Raw genomic sequence first — 26611 nt, 5'->3', positions numbered from 1 at the left:
CATAAAAACAGAGAGGGAGAGAATTCCCAATTTCTGAGGTCAATGCTATAGAAAACAGAAGTTCAGCAAGGAAATAAGGCTCAGATTTTCAACAGGGAGGGTAGTTAGCCATTGGAACAGAGTACCAAGGGATGCGGTGCATTCATCATTGCCTGGCACCTTTAAATCAAGATGGGATGTTTTTCCAAAAGATACATTCTAGTCCACCCACAAGCTGTGGGGCTGGATGCAGGAATCACTGCGTGAGGTTCTATGTCTGTGTTATGCAGGAGGTCACACTAAATGAGCACACTGGTCCCCTCTGACCTTAAAAAAATCAATGAATCTAAGAACAAACACTTGCCCATCACACCCCTTGCTCTTTTCTTTTAGTGTTTTGTGGGCTGCTTATTCTCACTCCCCAAGATACCTGATCACCCCGAATGTCCCACTGTGTGTGTGGTGGGTAATCTTTAGTAAAGAACCAAAAGGGAAATAAAAAGTTTCAGAAATAAGAAGTAAAGAGATCAGCAAGAAAAAGCAAAATATCCATAGGAGGGCACTGGCCTCTCCATGTTTATGGCCTGAAATATCATTTTAACAACAGAAGCCCCTGCTTATATACAAATGAAATGGAAACATGATTGTTCCTGTTCACTGGAATAAGAGGTGAGCATGCTCTGTATATCTAAGGTATGCCTAGAATGCTCATCGCCATATTATCTAACTGCAGCATGCCTTATCTCCTTGGGCGGTGATCTAATCAGATGCAACAGCTAAACATGACTGGGGCTGGTTGCAACTTGTACAAGAGGCCTCCAAATAAAACCCAAGTGTCACAGAAGTTGGGCTGGTGATTTCACTAGAAGATCATTCTTTCTTTGAGACACTGCTGAAACCAATGCCCCAGGCTGGTAAGGGTAGTGGGGGCCTGGGCTGCTAGATATGCCATTTTTCAGATGAAATAGGAAACTGATGCTCCGAGTGGCTGTGGTCACGTAAAGATGCCATGGTACCTTCTGCAGGAATAGAGCCGTTAGCCGTAATATTCCAACTCAGGTCATGTATCTCAAGTTTCTTAGCCCCATAGTGTTCAGTCCCCTTGGATGAACTCCACATAAGGAGTTATTGTTAAACATTGCTGTTGGGTGCCACAATTGCTCTGTCCGTGCCAGATGGCATCAGCCCTGTTCCACTTACTCACAGTAGTGCCTCCCGTCCTGGGGATCTGTGATGGGAACATATTTAATTACTGACATCTGGGTGATCCATGTCCTTCCACTGACATCAGTGGGAACTGGGTCAGGTTCTATCATAGACGGGGAGTTACAGCAACTGCAGGTTAAACATTTGTCCAAGCAGGAGGAGAGAATTCCCCAGCCCCCAAATGAGTTGAACTCTTAGCAAGAGAAGACACCTTCAGCAGTTATTATTGTGTGGAAGTTCTATGGCCCGTGTTATACAGGAGGTCAGACTATATGATCACAGTGGTCCCTTCTGGCCTGGGACTATGAATCAATGACAAGTCTCCGCATGGCATTTCTCTAGTGTCTCTGGGATCTTGGATGGTGCCCCCACTCCTAACAAAGTGGGGCATTTACATTAGGAACATCCTGAGAAGTATGGAAACGAACTCAGTTCAAAACCAAAGTGTGTACCTCCCAACGCAAGGCTGTTTGCTGGGGTTACCTGGGACTGCAAACCATCCTATTTTTCTCGCCAGTCCTGGAAGGCCCCATCACTGAAACTGGCATGTCTGGGAGTGACACGGTGCCATGGGCAGGAGGGACACTGATTCGACCAGTCTGTGATGATGTCCTTTCCTGGATCAGTATCTTCTGAATATCTAGGAGAGAGGAGACTACAGCATGAGGGATCAATGAGATAATCATAGATGCTGATAGGTAATGGTTACTGAGGTGGTCACCATTTCCAGTAAATCTGGGAATACTGAAGACAGAGAAACATCCAATTTAATCTTGAATGATTATCATAATTTAAATTTCACTTTATCAACATCCTCCTTCGCACGTTGTTTTTCCTTCTAAGAGTGCATCAAATCCCCAGACTGACAGGCCTGGAGAATAGCCACAGAATAGGTGCATCGGGGCACTCACATCACCCCCCCTGTGGGTGTGTCACACCCCAGACCAGGAAGGAGCACCTATAATGTCAAGAGAGAATGTTAATCTCCAAGAGCCTTTTAATCCCTAGCCTTTCTGATGAGACTGCCAACGAGAGGATCAACCGTGATGGCAGTTTTTGTGACATTGACACTAGGAACTGAACTGAGATGCCAAGCTTTTTCCCCAAAGGCCACTGAATAGCTGTCAGATTGTAAGTCTTTTATTCTCTACTGCCTGGGTCACAGCTGAGCCAGTGACCTAGAGGTGAAAAGCCCTCTGTTCCATTAACAAGGCTCTGAGCCAGCTGTTGCCTCTTGGATGTTTGAGTGAAGAAGGCTCAGAACTTTACAGATCCTATCATTACGGAGTGCGAATATCATCATCCAAAGTGCTTCGACACCAGGGCCACAATTCCTTTGGCTGGCACAAAGGTTGGATTGTTACAAGTCAGAACTGCATGTTATGAACATTCTCATCCATAGCAAAGTCCCATTCAAAGGTAGTTTTGCACGTGCACTCGCCCATCGAAGTGTGTTTGTGAGCCACAAAACCAGGGACATCCAAAATTGAGATTTAAAGCAATAGATGTATATATTTAAACCAGACTGTGAGAAATAAATTCTGCCTCCAGAGCCCTGAACATGTATGAAGCAAGAGATGCAAAACCTTCCCATACTTGATGGGAAGGGGATGAAGGAAAGGGGAACAAAAGACATTGATTACAAAATCAAACACTTCTCTTTCATGATCATATCTCTCTCCCTCCCTCTCCTCCCCCCCGCTGCACTTGATTTCTGCCAATGAGCTGACCAAATCCATTTCTTCGTCAAAATAGGAAGAGCTTTCACTGATCTCCGAGAAAACACTAGAAGAAGAATGGGGGTGGTGGGGAGAAGTCATTCCCAAGCCAGTTGCAAAGAAGCATTTGAACTTTAGTAAATCTCCAGCTCTGCCTTCCAATCTTCTGCATCTTGGGACCTGGAGCCTCCTGGTTTGTTTCTTTTAAACAGCTTCCTAGCAAGAGGGAGGAGAAATAAATGGGGGAAGGAAGGAGATGAGTGAGAGCATTGCCTACTGCAAATATTGACATAGCTATTATAGGCATGTATAAAACTCCCATTTGTGTTATGCAAGTGTTATATTCTTTGAATACTTCTGTCTGTAGGAGTTCTTTATTTCACTATAGAAGAAAAATGTTTTCATATTCTCTTATGCCATTCAGACCTGCAACCCAGCGAGCCCTTTTGCCCTTGAGAGCCATAACATTATTTGTTAACATTTTTATGATGCCAAATGGTCTGTGCTAGAACGGGTGCCATTCTTTAGCTGGGAAACCATATGGCATGCCGAGTAATAAATAAGGTATTGTGATAGTTAATGAACCTAATTGCTAGCAAAGACTTTAATACAAAGAATGTGCTGCTGAGAATTTAGCACCACATTAGAGATGCAGCAGAGCTCCTCTGACTTCTGAGGCTTAATTTAAGTTCTATATTGCAAACTCCAGAAAATAATTCCAAACCCTCCTGCTGGAAAAGCAACCTGCTGGTAGACTGTGATTATACTGAATTACTAAAATCGCAATCAATTTTATACCCACAGTTAACCCTTGCTAGGGAGTTTGCTCAATGATTTCATATTAAGCCACTTAAAGATACATTGGGTCTAAATGGGTGCAAGCATCATTGTCATCAGCATAAACGTTTCTTTTCCTTAGACATCTCCCTATGCTGGGAGCATCCTCTTTAAAGATCTCTCCAGGCCTGAGCCAGCCTGACTAGAGGCTGAACGATGAGAGATCTTCCAGTAAAAGCACCAATTCTGAACTGTTGCTGCTATTTTTTTCCCATAACTCAATGTTATTAACTAGCAGCAATCAAATTGCAGCACCCAAAATAACCGCCCCCCCCGGCCTAAAAATCAAACAGCTGACCAAGTTTTTATGAAATATTTTCTTACTTTAAAAGAGTAGTGCAAGCAATATTACAAGTGGAGAATGTTTCGGCCTGTTGCAGCCCCGAAGAGTGGAAGAGCTCCTCCTCTCACAAGTGCTGCTGAAATTCATAGCGTCACGACGAGCTACGTTTTTTAAACACAGCAGCTAAGTTGCAGCCACAGCCACTTACATGTGACTCTGTCATGCCTGCAAATGGGCATCTGTGCACCTGGGCACAGCGCACGCAATTACCTGCTCTGCCTTTCAGAAGTGGGATTTTATAGGGCTATGTGCAGATGCTGTGCGTGACAACACTGATCCACAGCCTGCTGAAGTTAATTAAAGACAAGAATATCCAAGGTTAGAATAGTTAAGATTTAAAAAGATAAACAAACAAGACTTTTGGAATGGCTATAAAACCCTCCAGCTTTAGGGCATTACCCAGTTGCTACCTGATAGGGGTTAGGAAGAGACTTTTCCCTGGAGACCGGTTCTCCCAGAGCTGCAGGGTTTCTTGCACCTTCTTCAGAAGCAGCTGCTGGTCAGAGGATGGATGAATCCTGATCTCATCCAGTTAGAAAACTGCCACATTCTCACTGACGTCAGCAGATCCAGACTCATGCGTCCAATCAAATCACTTATTTTACACACAACAAGCTGCTCTTGAATTTTTTTTTAAGACTCTCCTCCCATCTGCTTATGCCCTGCCCTGCCCTGCATGGGCCATCCACAGAACACCCAAGCAGCAAACCCTCATGAGACAAGACAACGGAGATTTTTTGCCCTTTCATTTTGCCTCCTAACAGTGATGTGATCTGTCTGGGCTGCGTGATGCCAGTGTTTAAATGGGTCATGCCCTCGCCTTAAGCCATAGGTGAGGGTTAAGGTGGCTGGCCCTGAGCTTTGGTGTGGCTGCCATCTCTCTGACTCTGGGTATAGCCTCACTGTTCCTGGCTGCTGTAATTTCAGAGGAACCTGTACCACGTACATGGGTGCTGGGACCCAGGTGGCCAGACCAAGTCATTAGAAACTCATTCACATGGTGCCAGGAACCTCACTTTAAATCCCCGTATCTCGGGAAAAGATGGACAGTCCCTGAGTCTACGTTCTCTGGGGAATTGGATCTCACCTTGGAATAAGGACATCAGACAGCATTTGCCTTACCAGCTCTTTCTTGCTTCACGCGGTCCGCTCCCCCTTTTACTGCTGCAAACCGCTGGATTGCCAGCTCCTAATGGGCAAACTTCACTGCCTCTGCTTCTCCAGACAAGGCGATGAAGGCTGGCTTCCCCTTCTATCTCCCTTCACATGCAGGCGATGGAGTCTCGAGGCCAGTAGCTGGCATTCCTCTTTGTTTCCCTCCAGGGAGCCAGAACACAAGAGGAGAGTCACCCTGAGCACTCCCATGGTTCTGGCTCCCCAAGTGCTCCTGTTGTGGACTCTGAGCCATGTCCCTGCTTCTGTCCCCTGTGTGCACTCCCCCCAGTTAGAGGATGCACCCAGCTGGCCTGAAGCAAGGAGGTCAGCACTAGTCTCCCCCAGCCCTGCTCTGTTTAAACAGTCAGGTAGTTGACCGTGGCAGACCCCTCCCTTGACCATTTGCAGTCATGACTGTAGCCTACAAAGCCCATCTGTGTTATCTAACCTGTGCACCAGCTCCCCAGGCTCTGTGTTCAGGAGCTCACATCAGACAGTGGCATCCAGGACAAACTAGACCGGGGATGTTCCGCCATCATTGGCCATGCAATATGATGTACACTTGCCTGGGGGAGGAAGTTGGCACCTGGGTGGGTGGGTGGGTGGGGGTGGGACAGCAAAGGACAGAAGGGTGCTCGCTCTTATGTGTGGCCAGAGCAGACTGGAGGTTTTGTATGTATTTGTTCTCTCAAAGGAAACTCCCAGGGATGGACATGGCCTGATAGGTGTCATTGTCTGCTGCTTGCTAGGGATACCCGTCAGGACCTGGCCCTGTTAAGCACAGCACTAGCAGCTTCATGGTGAAGAGCTGTGAGTTTCCCTTTATGGGCAACTGACTGGCAAGGCTTCATTCCACTTCCAGGAGCATCCCATGTCTGTTGGCCTCACCATAAGCAGCCCAGGTTGAGTCTATGGGATGTTATCATTAAGGGCCATCTTCCACCGACATGCCTGCAGCTGAGGCATGACATTATTTGATTCCTTTGGGATGCATTGCCAAAACCCATCATTGGCATCACCTGGGAACCTTTGGCAAAATCTTCTTGAGTTTGGGATCCATCTTTAGCCTGCAAGTGATGGACAGAGTTCTTTGTGAACACATCTATTTCTGCAAGACCTGAGCTGCGATTAAATCATCCAGCACGCTCCACTGTAATCCCAATAGCTGTCTCATCTCTGGGGCACACTGCATACTAGGAGAGAAGGGGAAACCATAATTTATTATTCCTTTCAATCACTCCCAGAAGCAACAACATCTGTAAAAGCTGGAACTTCTGTGAGCGAATGAAAGAATTTAAGAAGGGAGAGCAATGAAAATATTTCCTTGGTGTATGTGGCACCCATGAAAATGAGTAAGAGCAGCTGCCATTGCCTCAAGGTATAATCAGACAATAAGAGCTTGGGCTGATGACTTTTTATGTAGGGGTTTGTTATGGCTAACATCACCATAGTATTTAGTGTGCCACATACATTAAGGGATTTATCTATGAGGGAGGAAAGTATTATTACTAGAGACTGTTGAAATGTTTCTGATTAAAAACAACTTTTTTTGCAGAAAAATGGGACTTCATCAAAATGTTTTGTGAAAAAAAATATCATTTTCAACAACAAAATCTGAAAATATTTTGATTTTTGGCAGCTGAAAAATTCTGTTTGAAATTTTTGAAACTGTCAATGAAAATAATATTTTTCCCTGTGAAAAATTTGATTTCCTGACCTGCTGTAATTATCCCCTAGTACACAGAGAGATTAAGGGCTAGACTAGAGCCTTTATTCATGTTAGGGGACACACTCATCTGAGCAATCTCGCTGATATCATTGGGACTATTTGTGTGTGTAACTGCTCACCAGCATGAATAATGGTTGCAAAATCTCGCTCTAAGTTACTTGCCCAACTTCACACAGGAAGACTGTGGCAGAACAAGGCATTGACTGCAGAGAACAGGCCCAATACCCTAAGCACATCTTAACCCCGCCCACTACAACCTAGCTCGCTCTGGATTTCCAAGGTTTGGGTGTTTTATGGTATTGAGTGGGATATCCAGCTGCAGAATTTGGGCTACTGTGGAAGCTCAGAAAAGCTCCTCTGGCCTCTGGGCAGTTCAGCACTTTTCAGCCTCGTTGTTCCTATTCAATGCTGGATTCTGAATAGCTATAAAGAACTAAGAATTCAGAGGTGAATTGGAGTTTCTGGGTTCAATTCTCAGGTGTACCACAGACTCCCTTTATGACCCTGGGCAAGTCATAGCCCCCTGCGGTGCCTCAGTTTCCCCTTCTGTAAAAGTAACAACAACAGAGACCTACCTTCCAAGGCAGGCTGCGAAGCGCAATTCACCAATGCTTGTGGGGTGTGCAGACAGGTAAGGCAGCGACAAGCGCTACTGAAATCCAAAGCAACAGACATGAGCTTAAACCAAGGATTCAAGACCTCCCAGAAGTTGCAACGTTTTCTACTCGGGCCCAAATCAGCTAAGTCTGGACAAGCGGCACCCCTGTGTTGGGAAGTTTCTCAGCTGCGCTGACCTGCCTCTGATCTCCATCCTGTGCTTCTTTCCTATTGCTGAGCAAACAGTATCCTAGGAATAATATCCAGGTTTTGCTGTTCTAGTCAATTAGTAAACAGCTAGCTGGAATGTATAGCTCATGCTGGGTCTTCACATGTTTAAACATTTCTGGGAAGAATTCACTCTGATGACTGCCTCTGCGGCGTTCGTCACTTTGGAGCACTTCTTACATCACTCTCTGCAGACCAAGCTATGTCGAGAGCAAAGGATGCTGCTTTGGGAAAGCAGACACGCGGTAACTCCCCAGGTACATCCAAGAGGGGTCCAAGGCTCCAAGACCCGCCTCTTGTGCTTCCTTTTAGCTCCCATTCAAAGCAGCTGTGAAACATGGCCGTTCTGGCTTGGTAGCATTAGGCACCACTTTGAAGTGCTGGAAAGGATTATACAAGAGCCAGTGGAAAGGAGAATCAAGCTCTTTCATTTTTCCATGGACCGTATAATCACAACACACAACAGGTACCATGTAGCTGTGTTGGGGACCCTTGCTCTGAGTCTTGCATAAAAATCAGCATGGCTTATTCAAGTTTGGTTTTCCCCATGACAAGGGGCAGGTTAGGAAAGGGATTTTTTTTTTTTTTTTAGTTTTTCATTACACCCACCAGTGCTTATTCATGTGGTCAATAGCTCCCTGCACTTCTACCTAACCTTGATTACTCCTCAGTGGCATCGCAGCTGGGACCTCTGCATTTTAAAGGATCTCAGAGAAGAGCACAAAACCTCAGGGGTGGATGGCACAGGAGAGCTGATCTCCAACACTGGGAATTTAGCAGCTTGGGATGGGTTAGTCCTTAGCATGGAGCACAGGGACTCAGGAGACCCGGCCTCTATTCCTTACTCTACCATTGGCGTACTTTGTAGTTTTGGGCAAATCACTTCCCTTCTCTGTAAAATAAACAATCGTGTTAAGTTACTCTTCCTCCCAGGGCTTCCAGGGAGCTTCTTTAATGCATGTTTGCAAAGGACTTTGGGATCTGGGGGAAAAGTGCAAACTCGTATATAATTTTTATTTATGCCACCACCTTAGTGTAACTGAAACAGATTCGGTGCATGTGCTAATTATACAAAGTATTATCGCCGAGATGGAAGGTGGCTGGGGCCAGCCCTGGCAGTGGCGTCAAATGAGGAAAGTGCCAAGATAAAGAGTCACATAGTGTGGATTTAATACTGTACATAAATACACTTTACAAGCGCAGGAAGGCTCTGTACTAAGAGGAAACCATTGGAATATTTTATAGTGATGCAGATCGAGTGAAAAGACTGTGAATAAATAAAAGGGAAGATAATTATTTGATGGAGTTCTCTTAGGATATGCCACAGCAGGGAATACTTACAGAGAATACATATTACTAGAGAGACACAGCTATTCAAGCATCAAACTAACCTATAAATTGTCACAGGAGAAAATTGGAGGAGAGGAATAGATGGGGTTTTGGGCATTGGTCTCATTATTAACATTGGGTTCCTCTTTCTACCTTGCTTGTTGCAGTTCCCTGCACCCAAGGAGTTTCAGTCCCTGAGAAAAGGGAAGAGACTGAGTCTAATAAATGTCTTTTAGAAATTATGACTGAAGCACTACAGTAAAAAGATGGTGTCGTTTATCTCTCAGCCATCTGGGTGGGATCGTTTGGCCTGGGAGCAGCAGCCTGCTCCCAGGAAGTTTTATATCTTGAGCACTTCATTCCCCCTACCCCCACTCCCCCCAATTTCAAATGTGTGGTCTAGTTAACATCTCCCCCATACTCCACAATGCAGGCACTGAGCCCACAATTTGCTAGAATGGCCTCTGATTTTGGGTGCCTCCATTTTTTGGGTGCTATCTCTGAGACATCGCTTGGGCCTCATTTCTGGAGGTGACGAGAACCCACAACTGCGACTGAAGTCACTGGGAGCTGTGATTGTTCAGCATCTCTGCAATTCAGGTGACAAAATGAAGGCATCTGAGATCAGAAGCTGCTTTTGAAAAATGAGACTTAATTCATTTAAAAAGGAACAGTTTTAGAGGTGTGGCTCTCAGGACAGAGTCCAATTCTGTCAAAGAGAAGAGAGACAAGGAAATACAATAGTTGTTGGGAAGGTTTTTGCTTGCACATCTTCAGGACTGAGGTGGTGGAAACCAGAGCTCCTCTCTCAGCAGAAGAGGCCTCATACATCTTTCTCCTAGCTATTGGGTGGCCACCAGGAAGGAGGACGGGTCAGCGGTCTCCAGCTGGAGAAAGAGGGAAGATGAAAAACTGTGGAAGTCCTATTGATCTGCTGGAGTTGATTTTATTTCACAAGAACTGCAATCTAGCAAAACACAATCTGAAGCAGATTTACTGAGCTTTTACAAACATATGACAGATCCTATGGACCAATACACAGGCACTGCCAGACCAGATCAGATCAATGGCCCTTACAGGTTGGTATCATGTATCTGGCAGTGGCTAGTACCTCATGTTTCAGGGAAAGTCTATAACTCCATAATGAACAATTCTGCAGGAACAGAATCCTAGGGAAAATCCTTTGCTAACACAGAATCACAGCTGGAAAAGGCTTGCAGGTGCCATCCTGTCTGTTCCTTGCTGGGGACAATGTAGGATTGTTCCCTGCTATGCATTTTCTATTGCTGCCTGTATCCATAGACTCAGACTTAACTAAGGAGTCACAAACGGGTCCTCCATAATAAGAATCTATGGTATAAACTGATGCATCTATTAACAGTAATTCACCCTCCCATAAAGCCTGTTAGCCAAGTATCTCAAAGCACTTCACAAGTCCTAATTATTTAAGCTTCATACTGAGCTACATCACCCGGGCGGGTGTATCATTTTCCCCATTTTACAAACAGGGAAATGAAGGTACACAGAGGCCAAGTGACTTGCCCAAAGTCACGGAGCTTCTCAGAGGCAGGTCTAAAAATAGAACCCAGGAGTCCTACCTTCCAGTTCCACTACTCTGTCCAGCCAACACCATCCTGGGCCCGTAGATTTGAAACTGTAAAAGAAATGTTTTTAATGATCAATTAAATAATTCAAGTGACATGACTTTATCTTATTAGCCAACCTGTTCAATAGCCAGTTGCAGCTTTAAACAAGACACAATACCTTGCTCATAAAATCTAAAAGTTAGATGGAACTAGTTGCAACATTCATTACCAATCAGTTGTTATAAACATATTGATCCAGAAAGGCTCGAGCACCACACAATAGATCTCTCTATAAATGTTTGTCATAATTGGTAGGCATGTAATTAACAAAACACAACCATTCTCCTTTTTACATTCTGAATTGAGTCTTTATTTCAGCATAAACCCCCCAAACTCTCATTTGGCTCATTATATATTTTGCTGGGAGATCATATGATTTAAAACCCCTATTCTTGTCAGGGGGAGACCTAATATACCCCGAAGAACTAATGTGGCCAAAAAGTTTCTAAACATGTTTAATGAATGTAACAGTAACACAGCAGGTGTTCATTAACCTTTCCCCTCCTGGTCTAGTCAAAAATTGAGAAAATAATACCTACAGTATAACTAGGATGGGAAAATCTTAGCCAAAGCTGGAAAACACAATATTACCATTCTGAAGGATCCTATAAAAACAGCATACACAAAATTGAAACCATGCAGATATGGAGTCACTAAGTAACAATGATTTGTTTCACAGCTTTTTTTTAAATAAGTGCTGTTTCTATATAGTTTCTTTTGTTCCATTATTTTTGGCAATTCTGCTGCTCCCCATCCCACCTCTTTCATGCACAACTTCACTTTTCACTCCCTATGATGCTGGAGGGCTCAGTAAGGGCTCCAGGATTGGGAGAGAGGAACATATACTGGTTCTGGGAAGCGATTCAATAATTCTCTTTCAGGAGAGACAGGGGAGATTTTAGTGCACAGGTCTCTCTCCCGTTGTGGGACAACTCCCACTGGAAGTTCTGAGGTCTTGGTCAGAATTAAGACCACAATCCCACCAACACTTGGGCACGTGTTTAACTTGTGAGCACATGCAGAAGTGTTTGCAGGACTGGTGCCTAGTTAAGATTCCCCAGATACTATCTTCAATTCTGGGCACCGTGGGACCCAGACAATAGAGGATAACCAGAGAACACCCTGCTTGGAGAGGAAGGCTAGTCCGGTGCTTAGGCTGCTGTGAGAGTTTTGTTTCTGTGGTACATCCTTGTGGCCCCTCACAACACAACTCACCCAGACACGGGTCTCTGCTGGTAGGTCACTGTCCTGCGCGAGATCCAATATAGCAGTGCATTAGCCTGCTGGCCAAGGAACGATTTAGTCCTTCCTCTTCTGGGATGTTGAGGTCCAAAAGAAATCATGGGGAAAAAAACCAAGCACAGCTCAAAACAGGGTCATCCAATGAACCTTCAGCAGGGCCCTGCTATTCAGGACTTGTCTTCAAATAACTAGTACTTTAGCTGGTCTCCCTGGGTCTGGTCATGACAGTGCATGTAAGTGGCAAGCTACCTCAGTCTCTGGGCTGCAACTCACCTCAGAAGCAGCAGAACACTGCTTTCCTTTCTGGTCAGCCCTGACCTAGGTGAGGTCCAGTTAACTCCCCCCTCTGCACCTGACACCTGCCGCAGTCTAGCTGTCCAGTCCATGGGCTCTCATTAACCCTCTCCTTGCCAGTCTAGGGCCTGTCTGGCCCACTCCCGCCACTAGACTGGGGTTTGAGAGAGCTGAATTCAATTCCCCGCTCGGTCACAGACTTCCTTGGTCAAGCCAGTTAGTCTGCCTGTACCTCAGTTTCCCACTTGTAAAATGAGGTGAATAGCACTGCCCTGCCTCACGGGGGAGTTAGGAGCTTAAATCCACTAAAAACTGTGAGGTGCTCGGGTATTGTGGCAACGGGGTCCAGATAAAGCCCAAAGGGACTGATTTGGGAGCAAAGATGAAAAGCTCTACATTCGGAATGCATCTTGCTTGTCCACATGAAGACAAAGCTATTTGCTACAGCACAAAGGGTGTAAACCATCAAAGAAGTAGAGGACCTGCCAAGAGTGCAACAAAGGGGTAAACACCAGGGTGACAGGATGGAACTCAGCAGAGGTTTAATATCAAGGAAGTGTTTCCTAAGAGTTAGACTGTGGAATAGACCCCCAAGGGTGGGGTAGGGCAGGGGGTAGGAGCCACATTACTTGAATTATTTGAAAACTAGACTGGGCGAAGCCAGAAGAGAGAACAGCCTGTAGGGAACACACCTGCCCAAGTTGGGAGTTCGAGTCAACAGGGTTTAATTGGCCTTCCCCATCTCTTGATGCATTGATGCCAAGGAGGTGAGTTAAGGATGAAGTCTCAGTCTTGGCTCTGATGGGTTTAAGGCAGGCCTTGAAGCGATAATTTAACTGCGTGTAAGTCTTCACGGGAGCACGTGGATCTCTGTTGTTGCAGAGCTGGAAAGGGAGTTATGCCAAGAGAAACAGAAGCATGAGCCCTGAAACCCTTGAAGAAAGGTCAGGTGGAGAGGTGTCTTCAACCCAGTCAGGCTTTAAATGGCTATTGACTTGTTCATAAACCAAATTCGCTTGTGAACCTCTTTAACCTGTGAGCGTGTGAGGTTTAGTCAGTAGGGAGAAGGGCTGGGTGCTTTGCTGGTGTAAGTTGGCATTGCCCCACTGAAGCTAATGGAGCCAGCCTGATTTACAACACCTGAGGATCTTGCTCTGAGTCTTGCCACAGAGTAGATGCCATTAGCTCTAAATGTATAGGGGGTTAAGAAAGAGTTGGTTCTTTTACCGAGGAAAGGCAGAGCGACTGTTTATATGGCAGATATGGAGCCTAATGCCATTAGAGAAGACACTCATTTTATTTTAAACATCTGCCACTGCTTCAAAAGTCCTGAGCGAAGGCAACACTGAAGGCAGGCGGTCTTTAAGGTTAGCTCCAACTGCAAAATCAAGGGCACAACAGGGCCCCTCCCTCCCCCTCTCTCAGTCACAGGCACCCATCGCAGGAGCTTGTATCCATTACTGTCGTTAACTGATTCCCCTCTAATTCCTATGGATTAGTGGGACCCAGGAGGCTAGCGTAACCCACCTGTTCTCATCACCTGCATCCCCGCTCCTGACTGACTTTGACATTTGAAGACTTGGTAGCAGAAAGAGGCGCTGGCAAATGATATCATAAACCATTTGATACCGTGATATCTGCTGGTTTGCAGCTCAGCCTTGATTCCCCTCCTCGAGTAAGTAAATCCAGGGCACCAAACTGCACGCAATGGCAGGCCTTTCCTTCCATCTGTTTCTGCTCCCCTTAGCTCCCTTGGGGGGCGGGAGCGAGGGAAGGGGAGCGTCAGACCTGAGTGAAAGCACAGAGATGGCCAAAACCAGCTAGCGTATTTTTAAACACAAGCTATTTCCTTCGTATAGACCTGCCCAGAGAAGCAGCTTTTAAAAGCGCAATAGGGTGGAGATTTTCAAAGGCACAAAAACCACCAAACTCCCCTTGACGTTCAATAGGCCCTGGGGAGCTAACTGCCCTTTGAAGTCCAACCCATCGATATTCACAAGCCACGGCTCATTCCCTGCCCGTTTTAACGTAGGGAAACTTTGAGCCTTAACAAGAACTTCTGCGCAGCATTCACAATACACGGCGCTGTGTTTTAATCCCGTTGCTGAGATTTTGGGCCATGTGGCTGGTCTAAGCAAATGGGTCTTAAGTGCGTTTTGTGAAATAAAAATACATTTGGCTGGATGAGGAGGAGGAGAGTGATTTTTAAAATCCACTGTGTCCTCCTAATGTGATGAATTACTATGTAGTGAGTGAGTGACTGAAAACAGCAATTAATCTGCTGCACCTTTCTTGCAATCCTTTGATTAAACAGGCTAGCATCTCAGCAGTTTTAAACACCGCTGCACCATTTTATTTCTCTGTTAGCCTCTGCCTCCTTTCTTCCTCTCTGAAGCTCATAACCACAAACATGTGCACCCCCGTACATGCAAACAACACCCCTTCTGTATGTGCACACACAAGTTGTATAAAAGTGAAGTATCTCCACCACTCAACCAAGCACAGTGGACCTGATTTTCATCCCAGATCAATATTTTTTACATGAGTACAGCTCTATTGATTTCAGTGTGCTCACTCCTGATTTATACCAGTGTAACCAAGAGCAAAGTCAGATCCATTTCCACACACCTTCTTCCCAGCGACTCAGAATTTAAAAAAAGCAAAGAAACAAAAGCTGTAAATATTTTCTGTTATTAATAATAAAAACCACCACCACTGCCTTCTGGGAGTCCATCAGATTAGGTTAGCTAAACAGAGGCAACTGAACAATAGAAGCCAAATTCTCAGCTGACGTAAATTGACATTGCTCCCTTGGCTTCAATGAATCGATGCCAATTTCCACCAGCTGGGGCATTGGCCCTTAAAACAGCTGTTTTACCAATGTTTCTAAATCCATGGATTGCTGTCAAGCTCCCCTGGCTTTTTATTCAAGTGCTTCCCCGGACATCTGACCAAAGGCTAATGTTGCTGCTGGTAATAGAAGCATTTCTCTGCTCTGCAGTTAGCAGAAAAGCAGCAATATATGAATACACTTGAAAGCACTTGACAAGTCATGTTTCTGACCACTGCACCAATCTAACAGCTCTGTCTGGAGATCAGGCTGCTGTGCAGATTTGTACTGACTAATTGTGTTCCGAGAGAAGCAAGGACGAACCCTGGTAAACAAAGCAGCGGGCATGTTGAAACTTCTTAGCGAGGTTGTGTCATGTAACATTATATAAAAGGCAATGGTACAACTAGTTCTGGCTCATCAAGAGGCTGGATAAATATTTGTTTATACCTTCACATGCTGGAGCAGGGAGTGAATAATGCTCTCCCATTGCGCCAGATGAGCCACAACCCTAAGACACTCCAATGACAGGAGAAGGTCTACGATGCAACTTGTCTTTACAAAATATGCCCTTGGGAGAATATCTACACAGAAATTTTTAGCCCCACATCCTGAACCTGAGTTAGCTGTCCTGGGCCAACTTCAGCCACATGCCACAGGGCTTTTATCCCTGTGTAGACGTGCCCTTTTGTGGCCCTGCCACCAAAGGGGCGCAGAGAGTCCCACTGCGCAAGTGTGGGTTACAGTAGGAGCAAAGATTTTGCCAGAGCAGAGTATTGCCTCATCACAGCTGACTTCAGCAGCAACCCATACCTGATGCTTCGTGGGAAGGGTAAATCGTTGGCCTGTTGAGTACTGCTGCAAACTCCTTCATGAGCCCTGCAGTGATGAGATTGAGAGAAAGATCTGATTATCCCCAATTCCTCAGGCACAGCTACAGCTGTCATTATCCGTCATAACCCCCCCATCCCGTATCGCTGACGCTAACTTTACATGGGTGCCTCCGTGCTGGCCTATGACACCATTCCACGATCTCACCTTTTGGGTCAGATCATCAGCAGGTCTTGATATCCGAGACATCAGTTATGGAGCAGGTTTATTATTATTAGCTCTTTGTATCAGAGTGATGCCTAGTGGCTGCAGAGAGCCCCACCGTCCTGAGCGCTGCACACCCAAATAACGAGAGAACTTACAGCCTAAGTATGGTTAGCCAAAGAGTAGCAGGGGAAACAGAAGCACAGAGAAATTAAGTGCCCTGCCCAAGGTTACACAGAAGGTCAGTGGCAGAGCTGGGAACAGACAGCAGCTCTCTTAGGGCTTGTCTACATGGGAGGGGTTAAATCAGTGGTCAGTGTTGTAGCCACAAGACCACACTGCTTCTCCTTGGTCTATCTAGCTATGTTTTTAAAGGTTGCCCGTCCCCATGTTATTTACACCAGCTGGGACGGTGGAACAGTGATTGTATTCACGCATGCAGCACAGCCAAGCTTTCTGGAGCTCCCCCTCCGACCCATAACCTCATCAGTCCTAATGCAACTGTACGAATTCCCTGACAGGCACCTCAGTGCGCATCGCCCAGGTGTAACTACATTTGAAATACCGATACAGTGTCAATATTCATAACTTCAGATACAGAAATGATACATGCACACAACGAGGATAATAGTATTCAGCAAATTATAACTTTCCCACCGACACTTCACATGACCCATCTTGTACAAAATGCATCATAATTATGCCATAATCCTATCACAATAATATCCCTGTGAAGAATATGGAGTGCAGTATCCCAGTGGGGATTTTTGTTTCTTTATGGTGGAGAGAGAAGGCCTGAAATTATTTTTTTTTCAAATTTGATTTTTCTGTTTCTGTCTTCATACTAGAAATTCAGATCTTGCCTACCCTGACTAAGGAGAAATGGAGAATGAGCAGGTTTAGGACATTAGACACACCAAGGCAGAAGAAACTTGATTTGACGTGGTATAGATTTTTGTTCAGATTCTATAACATTTGTTGGGCCCGATTCTCAATTACTCTGTTCATTTCCTTGGTGTGGGGATGAAATAGAGAAGATGGGGATGGGCAAAGGTGGTTTTAACCTACAGTGGTTTCTCGGTGGCTGGTCCAAGACTTTAGCATGAACTCCCACAGGAGTGAAGGACCATCACAAACTTGACCACCTTCCACTTCTGGATCATCAGGCTTTCCTTATTCTTTTCAAAGCAGCATACGAGAGCACACACCAGAGCTGCTGGAAAATCTTCCATCAAACATTTTTCCAACAGAAAATGGCTTTTTGACTCAATGGGTTTTTTTGAGAAAAAGTTCTGGTTTTGTAGAAAAATTTGGGGGGTTCAGTTGCCAAAAACTGGAGGGTGGGGGAGGAGTGTATGGGGAATACAGCTTTTCCTAAAAACCTGAAAATATTCAGCAGAAATGAAAAAAAAATTGTGTAAATTTTTTCACAAAAAAAAAAATCCTTCCCTATCCCATTTTAGCACACACCCATAATTTTCATCTTTGCAAGTCATCTTTAACAAACATCTGATGTCTCCCCTCTAGATATGGTCTCGTATTGCCAATAGACGAACCATTTTAACTCCCCAAATGGCAATGCAGCTTTCCACTAATGCTTATTGAAGGGTGCCCTGGAGTTCTTGAGAAGCCCCTGAGAAGCTGTTTGAAAGTTTCATTTGTGAAATTAAATGCACTGTATCCTTTAAAAGCACAATCGTCTCAAGAGAGATATTCTTTTTTTGTGGGGGAAAGGGGACTCAACAAAAGACATTTTTTCAAAAAGACATTTATTAATGGAAATATTTGCTTTTAAGAAACATTATCTACACTTTTTGGTGCAAAATAAAAGGGGAGGGCTCTTGAATCTTAATCCATTTAGGAAAATTTAAAATACAGAAAGGAGCCGTTTTCTACCAAACTTAGCAAATACCTCATTTCTCTTTCCACTTAGTTTGCACCATTCAATTGCCTTCTACAGAGCCTTGCACCTCTGCACAATAAATTGCATTTAGCAGGGGATAAAGTGGCATTTCATCTGTATTCGTCTTTCCTTCGAGTTCCTATTATATGTTGGTAATAAGTGCTATCTAAATCAAAAGCATCATTGTTATTGGTGTAGATATTTCTTTGCACTTTAATATTTTACCTCCTGCAAAGATATTTTTAAGTCTATGCTCTATAATAAAACTCTACAAGATCAAGCTGGGTTTCACCTTTGACCTATGGGAAATCCTTCCCTATGACCTCCAACATGAAAAGATCTGATGACACTGGGCTATAGGAAAGCCACTGCCTCACAATAGACAAAAGGGCTGGATTGCTCCACTACTGCTTCTTTCGGGTTTTTTAGCCAGCTTTTAATTTAAGCTGGAAAACAAAAATCAATGATTTGCCACATGGTGACTTCCCAGTGTCATCCTTCTCTCTGATCTCTCTCTATCCCACCCTCTCTACGTCAGCGGCAGAGCGAGAGTCATGAATGGCATGATAGTCACAGATGCTGAGTACTCACAGATCTCCTTGAAGTTAATTGGGGCTGTAGATACGTAGTGCCTCTGAAAATCAAACTGCTTTAAGCTGCCCCTTCTGAATCCAGGGGCTGGTGTGATGGCATTATGCATCAATTCGATGCGACTAAGATGAGATGCCGCACAGAGCTCAGATCCCTTAGCCTGTGGGGGGGTTGTGTGGGGTGTCCCCCCCTTTAATGACAGATTTAATGCATTATCCTGTAATACTAACCAGAGAAATAAGTTCCATTCAACACAGTGTAAATATCAAAATGCTGTTTCTATCAAGCAGAGAAGCACTTAGGAGGAGAAGACAATGGAGCCCTAATCATACACTTTGGTAGAACTAAAAATATTAGGGAAAATGGCAATCAGCAGATGCCTACGGTTGAGATCTGAATAGAGCCGGTGAAGCAGAGAGATACAGGGAGAGCGTTCCAGGCAGCAGGAGCTGCAGAGGGGATGGTTCGGCATAGAGGTGGGAGAAGGTCAGTTCCATACCACCACCAGGCTGGCACAGAGTCAGGTAATGGTGACACACTGTGTTGGATTTGGAGCCAAGATGGAGAGGTCCCCCATGGCCCACTGAGTTTTTGCAGCCACAAATACCATTGGGCCCCTCTTGTCTTTTGCAAATTCATTTTTATCCCCAACCTGCTTTGTGCAATTTCATGCAAATAGACTATCCTGACAGAAACGCTGGAGCTGCTCTGTGGGACAAGACCAAAAAAATGAGCCCAAGCCTCAGAGCTGATTCCAATCTCTCCCAAAGTGAAGGGGTGTTTTCATCTGATATTTCAGTCCAGTCCATTAAGCATGAAGCACTTTGGATCTGGGTACCTTCAAGGGTACTTGGACCTGAGGTTTTGGCTCAGACCTCTCTCTACAACATGATACAGACTCAGGGAGTTATGATTCCTGGAGTCTATTCCTGATTATTACACATGCTCACTGTGTAGGGTGACCAGACGTCCCGATTTTATCGGGACTGTCCCGATATTTGCTTGTTTGTCCCGCGTCCCGACCAATGTGAGGTCGGGACACTGGACAAATAAGCAAAGGCTCCGGAGCCCGAAGGGCTCGCGCCCTCCCCTGCCCCGACTCCGCCCCCTCCCTCCCCCATTGGATCCTTCCCCAAATCCTCGTCCCCATCCCCGCCCCCTCACTGCCCCATTGTCTCCCTCCCCAAATCCCCTCCTCTTTCTAAGCATGCCATGCCCAGGAGACTCAGGGGAGTGCGGGGCCAGGGTGAGTGTGAGTCTGGCCTGGCCCCGAGCAGGCAGGACTCGGGCGCGGTATCTGGAGGGAGAGTAGGGGGGCGGCCCGTGGGGCTAGGTGGCGGCTGTTCTCCCCACCTGGGCAGGGGACTCAGGAGCAGCCGCTGCTGCTGCAGCTCCCACTGCTGCGGGGGGAGGAAGTGGCCAAGCACGTGGCGCTCGGCGGCTGTGGCTTTGGTGCCCGGGCCCGAACCCCCCGAGCCCGGGCCTGCTGCGGGGACCCAGCAGCGCGCACACTGCGCTCAGCCCCTGGCCAGTCACGTCTGGGCTGGCTGCCCAGCTGGTGCAATCCCGTGGCAGAGGCATCGGCAGCCCAGTCCCGTTTGTTCCCCTGAAGGACCCGAGCGGGATGGGGGGGCTGGGGCCTGCTGCCCCCACTCCGAGGCCGCCCGCAGGATTGCACCAGCTGGGCAGCCAGCCCAGACGCAAGTGGCCAGGGGCTGGGTATGCGCAGCGTGCGCGCTGGGTCCCCGCAGCAGGCCCGGGCTCGGGGGATTCGTGGGCGCCAGAGCCGCAGCTGCCGAGCTTGGCCAGCGGCCGCTTCCTCCCCCCGCGGCAGTGGGAGCTGCAGCAGCGGCTGCTCCCGAGTCCTGCTGCCCAGGTGGGGAGAACAGCCACTGCCTGGCCCCGCAGGCCACCCCCTACTCTCCCTCCAGATACCGCGCCTGAGTCCTGCCTGCTCGGGGCCAGGCTGGACTCACACTCACCCCGGCCCCGCACTCCCCTGAGTCTCCCGGGCCTCCCTCCAGCGCTTGCGGAGGGAGGAGGAATCGGGGGTGGGGGATTTTTTTTTTTGCTCTGCCACCATTTTTTCCCCCTCTGCCCCCGCCCCGCCCCCCCGCGTCCCGATATTTGACTTGGGTGATCTGGTCACCCTATCACTGTGTGACCTTGGCCAAATCACTTTGCCTCTCTCTAAAACGGGGACAGTACGTACTTAGGTCACAGCTAAGGTTTAATGTTCAACTAATTCATGTTGTAAGGTGCATTGAGATCCAGGACTGAAAGGGGCTAGGAACCAGACTCCAGGTGCGGCCTAGAAACCGGACATTTCAATTGCAGGTGGAATTCTTCCACAGTGCCCCCGGCCTGATGTGTGAGGCTTTCCTGCATTGAGCATCTCCTTCCAGACCCATGCAAGACATTATCCTATGCTCCAGGGCAGGAGAGATTATGCCTCTTGGGCCATCTGACCTCATTTCCTAGTGAGTGCAGCAGTGAGTAAGGTTCAGTGATGGAAATACCTCTTGGAATCCCACAAGAGGATTGCAATCAAAGAGGTAGCTCAGAAAACCTCACTGCGGGTCTGATCTATTGTGCCGCGTTAATATCTCACCAGACTGAAGGCATTAATGAGAAGACTCTGGAAACCAAACGGCAGCCCATGCAGTATCACGGCAGATTTGCATTGCACTCTCCGCGTATTGTAATGCCTTATGCTAACACAGCAACGTTTCCCTGCCTCAAGTGAAGGTTCTATCTTGTGTGTAGACAGTAAGGCTCCACCACGTGTGAATGGCGTTGCATTTATACCCAAGGGAACTAGGTCTAACTCATGGAAGACAAGGCTATTCATGCCCACCGCACTGTCTGCTTTGACAGCACGCACCTACATCGCAATCCCAGCATAGCTCTTGCTGGAGGAGCATTGCTGCTCAGTTGTGGGGCTCATGCCACAGTCATGTGACCTACGTTGCCCTGTGCCAAGAATAGGGATGCCTGAGGCTTTTGCTGAATCTCTCTGCTTCCTGCTCTAATAGGGCAGGGAAGGGGAACTGTGATGGTGATGGGAAAATGAGCTTAGGACCTATGGATCACTGAGCCCATTAACTCCACCAACTGGAGCCGTGACCAGAGAGAAAAGGGCTTGTTGCACTCAGCTTCCTGGCAGCAGTAGCTCCATTTCCCGCTGCTGTGTGACCCAGGCCTGACACAGCCTGTGCAGAATTAGCTAGTCTCTCACGGAAACCCATCTGTCTCTGAAATCCTCCCCCTAGCAGCATCATGCTACCATTACCCGCCAGTGTTGGGTCTGATGCAGTGTCCGGTCTTGCATGGGACCGGCTCAAGCAGGTCGCATTCTGGAATCCTGCTCCAGCAGTGTGCACGAGGGCAGGGGAAGGCAGTTTCCCCTGGTCCTTTACAGCAGCAGAGGGAGTGGCTGAACAGTTCATCAGTTCAGCGTGCAAATGGAGGCTTCCTTTTCACCCCCAGGACGTGAGCATCTGTCCATCCACAGGGTGAAACAGGTGATCTTCAACCTTCAGTGTCTGAGCCAGACCTGCTACCCAGAGCACATTGCCTTTTCAGGAGGCCAGTATGCGCCGCAGTGCAGGGCTGGAATCGAAACAGCCAGCATTCAGTTCTTCAGCGGAAAGATTCTGCATTTCTCCAGGAGCCAGCATCAGCCTCGCGCAGGGCCCAGGCTGGCAGCAATTTTTCAGATCTGGTTCCCTGTGTGCAGAGCTGCAGTGATTTTCTTGGGAAAAGACCAGTTTCTGGGGTTAGGATAGGGAAATGCCCCCTTCCTTCACTGTCTCACATGGAATCCTGCCCTTCTATATAGTTTCACAAGCACGGTGCACTTTAGCCCTTGGAATGCTGGCGTTTTGCAGCGTTACCTGGCTGAACATTTACAGGGAACCACAGAGAGAAAGACGTGGTCAACTGGTCTGAGCACAGGACTGGGAGCCAGGAGGCACCCGAATGCCAGCCGTACTGTTGACTCTCTCTGTGGCTCTGGATAGGTCACTCAGAGAGAGAGAGAGAGAGAGAGAAAGAGAGAATAGTCAGGTGACTTGCCGCAATAGAGGAAATCAGTGGCAGAACTGGCATTAAACTCAGGTGCTCTTTGGCTCCCAGTTCTTTGCTCAGGCAACCCCTGGCTCTCTCTCTCCCCTGCCTACAGAGTCTCCTGGAACTTAAGTCACACACTTCTAGCAGCTCCCCACCTCTCAGAGGCATTTCCCCTACCTGGAGCAAAGTCGCAGCCTGTGACTGCCCCATTCTCAGTGATGGGGGGTCCATACTCGGAGCCATGCTTTGGAGGAGCGCCCCGTGAAGCCGGGCCTAGAGCACTGCACAAATGCTGAAGGGGGAGTTGGAAGAACCGATTCAGTATGTTTGAAATGGAGTTTGCCTAATGCCCCACTCTGATGGAGTGACCCCTTCCCCCTGGAGCTGCCTTTGAAGCTGGTTCCCCCTGTCGGGAGCAGTCCTGCAGAGCCTCAGCCTGTTCTCGTCCCTGGGGATCGGGAGATGGGGGGAGTGAACTTGCTAGCTCCAAGTCAATTTCAAAGAGAATGTAATTGGAACCAGGAGAGGGGAGAATAAGGGGTTCATTGGGGAACACCCAGTGCACAGGCACTAGCAGGGCTAAGTTAGTGATCACCCTGTCCAGCGGGCAGAGACCGACCGAAGCCCAAACCGCAATATAATTTTCAGTTTTAATATTTTAACCCTGCTGCTGGCATTTCTACTTCAATGAGAACGGATCCCATGCAGCATGGGAGGTGTGGACAGAGGTTGCATCTTGACCTGCTCTGCAGCGTTTCAATGGGTATGTCCATGAATCCAACAGGAGTTGGAAAGTTCTCACTTGGGGGGGCTGTAGGGTGCAGCACATCATCATCGTCATCATCATCACAGTGCTCATTCTGTCCAGTGCACGATGAAGGCCTCACTGTGGGGCCCCAGGGCCCCCCCTTCCAGAGCAGGCACAGCCATGGAGAGCAGGCTCCCCACGTCTGCTGAAGGTGGTGCCTACTTGTCTCCTTGCCGAAGGCCAGAGTAGGTGCAAAGAGCAGGGCTCACAGCCGGAGGGGCACGTGGCCATGCAAAGTGCCTCCTTGCTTTATGCAGAGGATAAGCCGGAGCACCCCAAAAATGGCGTAAGTGGGTGATTCCCCACCGTCCTCTGCCAGAAAGCTGCACCTAATTCACAGAGAAAGGCAGTTGCCATTAGCCAGCTGGCATGAATTCCGGCTCTCGGTACAGTGACATCTTCACCAGCCCCACCATGACCAGTGCTCTAGCTCCACCTAGTGAGACCATCCTGGCAGCTCCTGAGCAGCCCAGAAATGCACATGCAGCCAGGCAGGCGCTGTCACCTCCCCCTGGATTTGTGCAAGGCACGGAGGGGTGAGGGGACGGAACTCTGCTCTACATCCACTTGCAGGGAAAGCTGAAGATGCATGAACCTTTCCACTGTGGGGCAGATGCGAGGCCCCTTGCTGGGAGGGAAGTGCTTGGAGTCCCACAGAGCAGATACCCCACAGTATCAGGGCATGCCTCCCCCATCAGGGAATCCCCTCTCTGGCCTTGTCCGTGCTGGGGCTTCAGGCATTGGTGCAAAGCCCCCAGTGTGGACACAATTTGGTTTCATACCAGAGTAAGTTGCATCAGTGCAAATCTTGTACACAATAATGGTTTGTGTCAGTGCAGCTGTGCTAGTGGCTGAAATTCCAGTGTAGAGCCTAACGGTAAGAGAGGAGGTTCAAGTCTACGACTCAATCTCTGGTCTCTCTTCTGAGAGACCGGTGCTGGTGAGTCTCATGGCAAGGTAGAAGTCCTTCTGGGAACTGCATTGAGATGGCCACCTCACCTCACCTTCATTTTGTTCCTTTTTCTCAGGGTGCATCTATTTCAGGGACTTCTGTAACTCAGAGCAGAGTTGGACAACAAGGAATAAAAATATCCATGTATTGTACCCAGGTTCCGTTGCACACTGTTGGGAGCATTATCCTGGCTCTTCCAGTGCCGAATAGTGAGTAGCAGTTTTCCTAATGCAGAGGAGGTCTTCAGTGCCTGCTTTGGATACTACTTACTGCCAATATGGAAATAGACTATGTGTGGGAGATTCTATTCCCCTTTTCACCAGTGGCTCAGTGTGGGAAAAGCTCACACGGTTTTATTTGTGCTTCATTGGGCCGGGGGGCTATTCCCAGCCCTGCCACTGACCTGCTAAGAGACTTGAGGAAGTCACTTTCCCTCTTTGTGCCTTCATTTCCCCATCGACAAGATAAAGGTGCTGGCAGTATTGGGCTCCAGACCCCCTGGGTGTTGCGGGGCTTATTTAATGAATGTTTATGAAGTGCTGTGAGTCCCACTGACAAATCATGCTTGGTATGAGTGTCACTGTAATCATCTGAGTCCGTTTGAATAGCAGCTCAGAGCTGCCGTGCTCATCGCACTGAAAAGACGGCAACCTAATTCAAAGTTTCACCTTTCAGGTTTGCAACTTTTATTTTTTAGCGTCCCTTTTTTGGTAGCTGGTTCTTACCAGCAGGACTCACCACACATGCTGTCTGTAAAGTGGGGTTTATTAAGCAAAGCCACCTTAGGCTCTAACATAGGAATGATCAGTATGGCTATGACATAGCAGCTCATCCAACCATCATTGCCAATGACAGCTCTTTAAAAAATAAAGGCCAATGATATATATTTCGAGTTTGTAATGAACCTAGAATAGTTGGATCATTTTGGTGCCTGCTGTAATTGCTCATAGGATGAGATATTTGAGACCAGTTCATCAGTTGCTATGATTCTCCTTAACATGATCCTTTACTTCCCCTTAGTGGTGAGAAAAGAGAAAGCAGGATGAAAGCTGGATAGGATGCATCAACAAGCAGCTAACCTACTTCCCCATCCTACTCTAATTCAGTGTAATCATCTGTCTATGTGCCTACAGGTGTCAAGAAAGTCACTGCAGTGGTCAGCACTGGGAGGGCCTGATCCCAGTGTAATGAGCCTTCAAGATTTCCTTATGAAGCAGGACAAAGGGGTTATAAGGCCAAGCACTGGGCTAGGTGTTAGGATTCTGGATGTCTAATCCCAGCTCTTCCCCTGCCTCCTTGTGTGATCTTGGGACAAGCCACCTCCCTTCTGTGCCTCACTTTACTCATGTTGGGTGTTGTGATCAGGGCAGTGAAAACCCTGCAGATCCATTCATGGGGACTGGACACCAGTGCTTAATTTATCTGGGCTGTGTCATTGGCTTGTCTAAGACACAAACCCAGGTTCTGTGTGGCTCTTTGTTGGGGAAAACTATCACTATCATGTGCTTTGGTTATCTGGTGTCCACTCACAACTGGTCTGTAACAAAAAACAACCTATAGAACAAAAAGTTCTGATGGAAAGAGCTGCACAGTGGAAGCAATTTGACGTGCATAACTACTACAACTTTTATAGGTCTTAGATAACCTATGTACAAAGCTACATATTCTTGAGCGTCAACTAATAGCACATTATCAGTGAACTATCTACACATACACAGACATCTCTTCAGGAGAGCACTTTGCAGTAAAAAGTCTGGCTCATTGTGGCAGTGCTTCAGACTTACTTCACTGCACAGGGCTGCTTTGAGGATTCATTAGCTAGTATTTGTTACAGTGCTTTGAAGAAGAGAAGCCCTTTATAAGTGCTATTAGCCGGTGAGATCTGACCCTCCCTCCCCTTTCTGCATAGTATCCACTTGAAATGGAATACCGTACCACCAGCAAGCCCGGGATCAGCTCCTGCCTCGCCCAAGTCTCTTCCCTTCTGTATGCATCAGCCCAGCCCAGCCCAGCCACTAAATCAGGGATAGTGCATGGACCTCTCTTTGTAAAGCACCTTAAATTCTATGGAGAAGAGCACAAGAGAAAAGTTTTTTGATTATGATTTGCAGAGATGGT

General features: G+C 47.2%; 1 protein-coding gene and 1 long non-coding RNA gene across 5 annotated transcripts in view; both read right to left on the bottom strand.

Moving 5' to 3' along the window:
* ZBTB16 (zinc finger and BTB domain containing 16) overlaps positions 1-2516 on the bottom strand; it is a 192823-nt gene extending 190307 nt beyond the window's left edge. For 2 of the 4 annotated variants that reach the window (XM_044996978.1, XM_044996982.1), the window contains exons 1-2: positions 2097-2495; positions 1669-1825 (exon numbers count right to left, since the gene is read on the bottom strand). The gene's annotated coding sequence lies outside the window, so the exon portion shown is untranslated. Of the gene's footprint in view, positions 1-1668; positions 1826-2096 lie in introns of all 4 variants that reach the window. The other 2 variants (XM_044996979.1, XM_044996980.1) reach the window with 2 other exon arrangements.
* A 6221-nt stretch (positions 2517-8737) lies between these two features.
* LOC123354860 lies at positions 8738-22198 on the bottom strand. The gene is made up of 8 exons (XR_006574927.1): positions 21955-22198; positions 18663-18887; positions 15947-16012; positions 13831-14091; positions 12996-13187; positions 11983-12081; positions 10720-10775; positions 8738-10008 (listed from the first exon to the last, which is right to left on the bottom strand). It is a non-coding gene; the product is annotated as an uncharacterized LOC123354860 (long non-coding RNA).
* Between the last annotated feature and the right edge of the window lie 4413 nt (positions 22199-26611).

This window comes from Mauremys mutica, chromosome 22 (genome assembly GCF_020497125.1).
Source record: "Mauremys mutica isolate MM-2020 ecotype Southern chromosome 22, ASM2049712v1, whole genome shotgun sequence".
Lineage (NCBI taxonomy): Eukaryota > Metazoa > Chordata > Testudines > Geoemydidae > Mauremys > Mauremys mutica.
This window is presented reverse-complemented; position numbering and strand designations above follow the sequence as displayed.